Genomic DNA, 5,970 nt, shown 5'->3' on the forward strand with positions numbered 1-5,970 from the left:
CCGGGGCATGAGCCCTTTTTGGGACATCTAAGACTGACTGGCATCTGAAAATCTCGTCTACAAGGTTTCAACCGCTCTAGTGGTAGTTGCTTTTTCCTACGCTGGCTTCAGTCAATACATTGCATTGCGCGCTCCTTCCCTTCCACTGCATAGCCGCGTTAGCAGGTACTATGAGCCATCTGTCCCACGCATCTAACCAGCTCGCGTGGTTCACCGGTTCCACCGAAAACTCTCATTTGTTGAAGCGGAGCATAGTGCGCTTTAGGCGCCGAGCGAGAAACGTCTCTTCTTTCGTTTCGGTTTATTCACTGATCTGAAACTTAGCACTTGTTTTCTTATTGGGGCGGCTTCTAGCTTATGAATGGGTCGGGACCTTGATGCTCCTTCTTTTTCTCGTTTCGGGCCTGGGCGATAGCGTCAGCATGATGATGACCCCATCCGGAGCGGGTGGAAGCGGCGCCGGTCCCTCGGGGGAAGGCCCTTCTGGAACTAAGCTGCCGGCACACGAAGACTCTCGGGGCCAACAACCTGGGGTGGAGCCTCAAATTTTTGAGGGGATCCCCGTACCTATCGCTAAGATTGAGGAGGCAATCGCCTCCCCTTTCTATATTAGCAGCGTGATCCATATTCCCGGGGAAATTGAGGATCCCTATATAAATTAAGTAAATTAAACGGGTTGCTCCTTTTTCTCACGGAGAACGTGTTTCACGAGATAGAACCCGGCTACACTAAAGGACTCCAACAAGAGTTGGATCAAACCCCAGCAGACGCACTTGCGGCTAAGCTGGAAGAGATTCGACTTAGGGAGCTCGCTCGGTTCGGTTTCCCGACTCGGTTTCCCGACAGGTGAGAAAGGCAGCACTATTCGCTTTCAGTAAAGTGTCCCTTGCTTGCACAAGCCTTATTTATTTTATATATGCGACCCCTTACCTTATGATTAACTTTATAACTCCTAGTCTCTGTCCGTAGGTGTAGCTATATTACAAGCTCATGTTTCTACGATCTCAATCTGTATTTACTTGAATGATGCTATAAATCTCCATCAAAGTGCTTATTTTTTTATAATTGAACAAAAGCGAGTCTGAGTGGGTATACTTAGTCGTGGAGCATTCCGAGTATTTGCTTTAGGGATCGTTCCTGCGCATCTGCTTCCTTTATAGCATGCTCCGGTTCCAGAAGGTATTGCTCTTGCCTCGGCTTCGCCTTTGAAATCGGAGACTGTTCCAATTGCCTACTGAGATAGGCAAGCGGGGGGAGAACTAGACGTATCTTGCTAGGCAAAGACGGGTGGATAGCTCGCGGGTGGGATTGACGGGATAGATCACTATTGCAGAAGGAGGTAGAATCGGGGGAAGAATTATGGCTAGAAAGGTCCTCGCCCTCTTAGGCACATGGTTCTAAAGATTCAATCTCAAAGCGGTACTAAAGATTAGGCAGAAGCGGTATAGCTAATGTCCTAAAGTCAAGGAAAGAGTTTGAGTTTGGGCGCGCAGAGCCCTGTTATTCTATTCTTCTTCCTTACTTTGATTCTCATCCTACTCCCCGGGTAATCACCCATATTCTATTCCCGCCGCCTGGTGATTCTATTGCTTACGGCTCGGACTGGCCTGAAGGACGAAATGCAGTTGAAGAGATTATGAAACTGATAAGGAAATGCCATTGAAGGTAATCATATCCTGATGAGGAAGTTTCAGTAGAGAATAGAATCTGCTACTGATGAGAAGGAGGAGCATCCTCTATCTAAGTCTTTGAAAGCCCTTACTGCATCTTTAAAGGAAGAAAGGAAGTAAGAAGTTGGAGATTCCGTAAAGAAGTCATTCTATTCCTGATTTCCGGTTAATGGGAATGAGGGAAATGGGAGAACAACAACAGCAAAGAACCTTATATAACTTAAGGTTCTTTGTCTTGTGGTGAAAGCACGACAGGAGAAAGAAAAGCTACCTATCTTAGAGCCTTCGTCTCTTCCCCGCTTCACTACGAAAGAAGACAGTTAAGACTTATAGCAAGGGAAGACTGTAACGAATAATAAATCAAATAGTTGGGGGCGCGGATATCCTTATCCCGTTGAGTCAGCCGGAAGTCAGACTAATGCCTTAAAGAAGCTACTTCAGAGGAAGAGCAAGAAAACATCCTATTTTTCTTTAGTTTTTACTTTCCCGTCCTTGGAATCAATTCAACTAGGAAAGCGTCTTCTCTTACTATTCCCTTAGATTCACCCGTGGGAACATACTGAGTAAATTCAGTAGGCTAGAGCCTTTAATCAGTCTGAAGCTGCAAAGAAGTCCGAAGCCGGATTGAAGTCATGAGATTTAGTTATTACCACGGGATCTAGTGTTAAAGGCAAGAATCTACTAGTCTTAGTGGGAAATACTAGTCTCAGTGGGAAATACTAGTCTCAGTGGGAAAGCATCGTATCTTCTATTCTGACTTCCGGTGACATAGGACGTAAGGAAGAAGCCGGAGCATCAAACTAAGACTAAGTCTTTGCAATCCCGGAAGCCAGGAAAAAAGAAAACCAAGATAAGCCTATTCCGAAACCCTTATCAAAACAAGCGTAACTCCAAAAAAACAAATAGTTGCGGAGCCGTGTTGAAGCTTCTTGATTGAGTAGGAGAAGCCAGCCCGAGAAAGCTATAAAGGAAAGAAGGCATGCGGAGAATAGGTTTTAACATATGATTCTTTAAGACCTTATTATGTAACAGCTCCTTCCCCGGGGATCAAAATCTTTTTAACTTAAGAAGGGTTCCGTCTCGAACTCCGAGTGCTTCCCAAGGAGATCAGGTTAGGGTTGGTGTGGCCATCTACTGTTATACCCGAATCAATTCCATTAATTCATGGCGTAGACAGATCAGGGTCGAAATTTGTATGGTACCTAGAAATATCATAAGAGAAGAAAGCACTTAGTCTAGTTCTCTTCTCTCTTCATTTAGTAAGCTAGTCGATTTAGAAAGCGACAGGCCCATAGAGCTTAGCCGTGTGTAGACCGAAATGGTCTCGCGAAGCCGGTAACCTTAGATCGCCTACAATCCTATCTTACTTTTGAAGAAAAGAAAGGTGAAGATTCGAGAAAACGTCCGTTCACGTCGGGCAATGTTTCGTTTCGAGATTGGCTTCGATAAGCCGTGGGCCCAGCTCTGAGTTCCGTTTGCCGGGCCCCCGACGGTAGGCTATACAGCAGGCTAGAGACTTATGCTGTGTGCTGCCAACAACTGCGATTAATTCTTGGCTACCGCTAGTAGGGCTAAACAACTGGACCATTGAGTAACTGCTCTTGTCGGAGGCAGCAATCCCAGCAAGCAATAGGATAAATGGGCCAAAACCACGACGTGATCTTTATCTCGACCCCTGCCGCACCTCCTATCTGGCGAAGAAACCTCGCTTCTGCCATTTCACCATGAAGAGGGGGAAGTATCTTCCACTGATCCTTCAGCCGAACGAAAAGGAATGGCTGATAAGAGATAGCCGGAACGAAAGAGAACGACCCAACTCCAGCCTCCGATCTTCCCATCCGTACCGAGCCGGGTAAACCAATCCACTTAATCGTTCGATGATCTTCGTACCTGCTTCTCGATGCTAGCCCCCACTACCCGTACCTAAGCGAGTGTTCCCCAGCAGTCGGAAAAATCCTTACCTTTCCGAAAGCTTCTGAAGGAATAGAATCGATCGTCTCATCTGCCTACATGGATATTTATGATTATACGTATATCTGTTCTTTAATCGGTCCTTTTCGGCTTCTATAAAGCTTTTTAACGATAGTTTGAATTTCGTATAGTGAAGACAGTGAATGCAGTGAGGTGCAGTGGTTTAGAGCTTAGAAGAGGTCTTACAGAGAGTGGTGAGTACTTGGGGTTTATGATTGGCACTGTGTAGCGAGAGGGAAGGATTATAAGGAATGGAGTGAGGTTGGAAGGCTTATGCTTACCTGTATGTGTGATATCTGGTTCGAAAGGACCAGGATAAAAGAAAGTATCGGAGAATCACAAAATACTGGATTACCTTCTCACTTTCTTTCCTTAGTAGTTAGCACTTTGCCTCTTTTACTCTGAGCAGAGAAGGATTTTATGCTGTTAACTTACTACCACCATCACTTCCTGACTCACCTGCTCAAACGAGAGTTTAAGTTCCGGAACTAGTGCCTGCCCACAGCTTTTGCCGCTTTCAAGCTTGGTCTAAAAGTCTCAATCTTTCTTAAGTTAAGAAGGCAGAGCAAGTGCATTTGAAAGTTCGCCTAATACTCGAATTGGGTTCTCCTTCCACTTTGACTTCGACTATTGCTACTTCCTCGACCCGACCCCGAGATCTCGAATTCTTTTAACAGACAGAGACTGCCTCCACTTCCCTTAATTAGCTTGTTGAGGAACGGGCTTGACTATATAAGGCAGCCCCGGTTCCAGTATTGGAGGAAGCACATGGAATGGAAAGCATGGTAAGTAGGACAGCCAATCCTTAAGAAAGCTATCTCACCGGGGTCCGGTTAGTCGACCTAAGCTAAGCACTGTTCAAAATGAGGGGAAATGGCTTTTTAAACGAAAAATGCTAAAGCGGCAGATCGGGAAGGAGGGAAGCTTAAGCTTTGGTAAAGAGATATGAGAGTGAGGCTAGCTTTGGGCATCCCCTAGCTAAGCCCTAAGAGAAGGGATGTGTTTAGGTGCAGAAGCCACTTCAGATATTTACTGCATTGGATTAATTCCTTTGATGCTTGCTCGGAACGGGGTCGACTCAATATCGAGAGACTCACCCACCTTAGCCTTAGGGACCAGGTCATCCATGCGGCCGCTAAATCATAGCCGAAGATCGCACCCCCTTGATAACGTGGGGAGACCGGCAGGCGGTTGCCTCCTTTCAAATCAAAAGAGTAGTAGGTAGGGATGAATGACAATGGTCTCAACTGATTCAAAGTTCCTTTTCTATTTTCTAATCAGTGAAAGAATCGTCATTAACCAATCATGTATCGGGCGCACCATCCCTTGAAGTAAAGGGCGCAAAGATGCGGATTTTACCCGCACCCTCTTTCTTAGAAGACCGGCAGCCTTTGGGGATAGGAGCTTCGCCTGGCGAAACCCCATGCTTTGAGAGTGCCTTTCTGCCAGCACTTTCTCTACCCGGGAGTAACTTAAGTACCTGGGACTACTGTCCCAGGATGCCAAAGGTATGATCCATATATTGAAAGTGTCAACGTTGACTCACAAGCGCCACCCTCACTGGGTAAATCCGGAGAAGGGCAACTGCTTCTGTAGGTAACGACTCAAATCAAGATTTTCATTTATAGAGTCGTGAACCAACGAGTCTTTAAGTAAGTAGGCGACGCGAATCTATGCTTTCTATGTTTTAATCGGATACCAATTGCTTGGATGCGTTTGAAAGCCAAGAGATGAATTGCAGAAAAAATGCTTTCTAGGTTTGTCTTGTGTCTCCGTAACAAATGGTCCATTTATTGATGGGCGAACGACGGGGATTGAACCCGCGCGTGGTGGATTCACAATCCACTGCCTTGATCCACTTGGCTACATCCGCCCCTACCCCCGGTTTCAGTCTCTATCTACGATCAGACCCTTTCTGAACCCCCCTATGACCGCTATCAAAGAGAAGCTTTTTTTTTCCTATACTATAGTTGCAAGTCTATTGTTGTGCTTTGGAATTAGGGGAAGCAAAGCTTCAACAAGTAACATTCTGGAAAAGCTTCAAACAAAGAGGTTGGGCTGTTCACTTCATTGATTTGACTTCACTTTACTTAAGATTAAAGAAACGGGGCCGGGCGGGCAGTGAAGGCTCGTTTAGTAGACAGCAAGCGAGCAGCAAGCACCTACTACTCCTATCAAAATGAAAAGCAGCAAGCGAAGCTTGAAGAAGGTAGCCCCTCTCAGAGAAAGCCATTGCGCGCTAGCCCCTTGTATAGGGTTCCAAACCTACGCACCCCTAAACTACAAGCTTTGAGAAGCCCCTGTTTTTTTTATGGGATATTTGAAGAAG

General features: G+C 45.8%; 1 non-coding gene across 1 annotated transcript; it reads right to left on the reverse strand.

Annotated features, from left to right (window-relative positions):
- Positions 1-5,439: 5,439 nt before the first annotated feature.
- trnH lies at positions 5,440-5,515 on the reverse strand. Its single transcript has one exon. It is a non-coding gene; the product is annotated as a tRNA-His (tRNA).
- Between the last annotated feature and the right edge of the window lie 455 nt (positions 5,516-5,970).

Source organism: Manihot esculenta, mitochondrion (assembly GCF_001659605.2).
Source record: "Manihot esculenta mitochondrion, complete genome".
NCBI classification, from domain to species: Eukaryota; Viridiplantae; Streptophyta; class Magnoliopsida; order Malpighiales; family Euphorbiaceae; genus Manihot; species Manihot esculenta.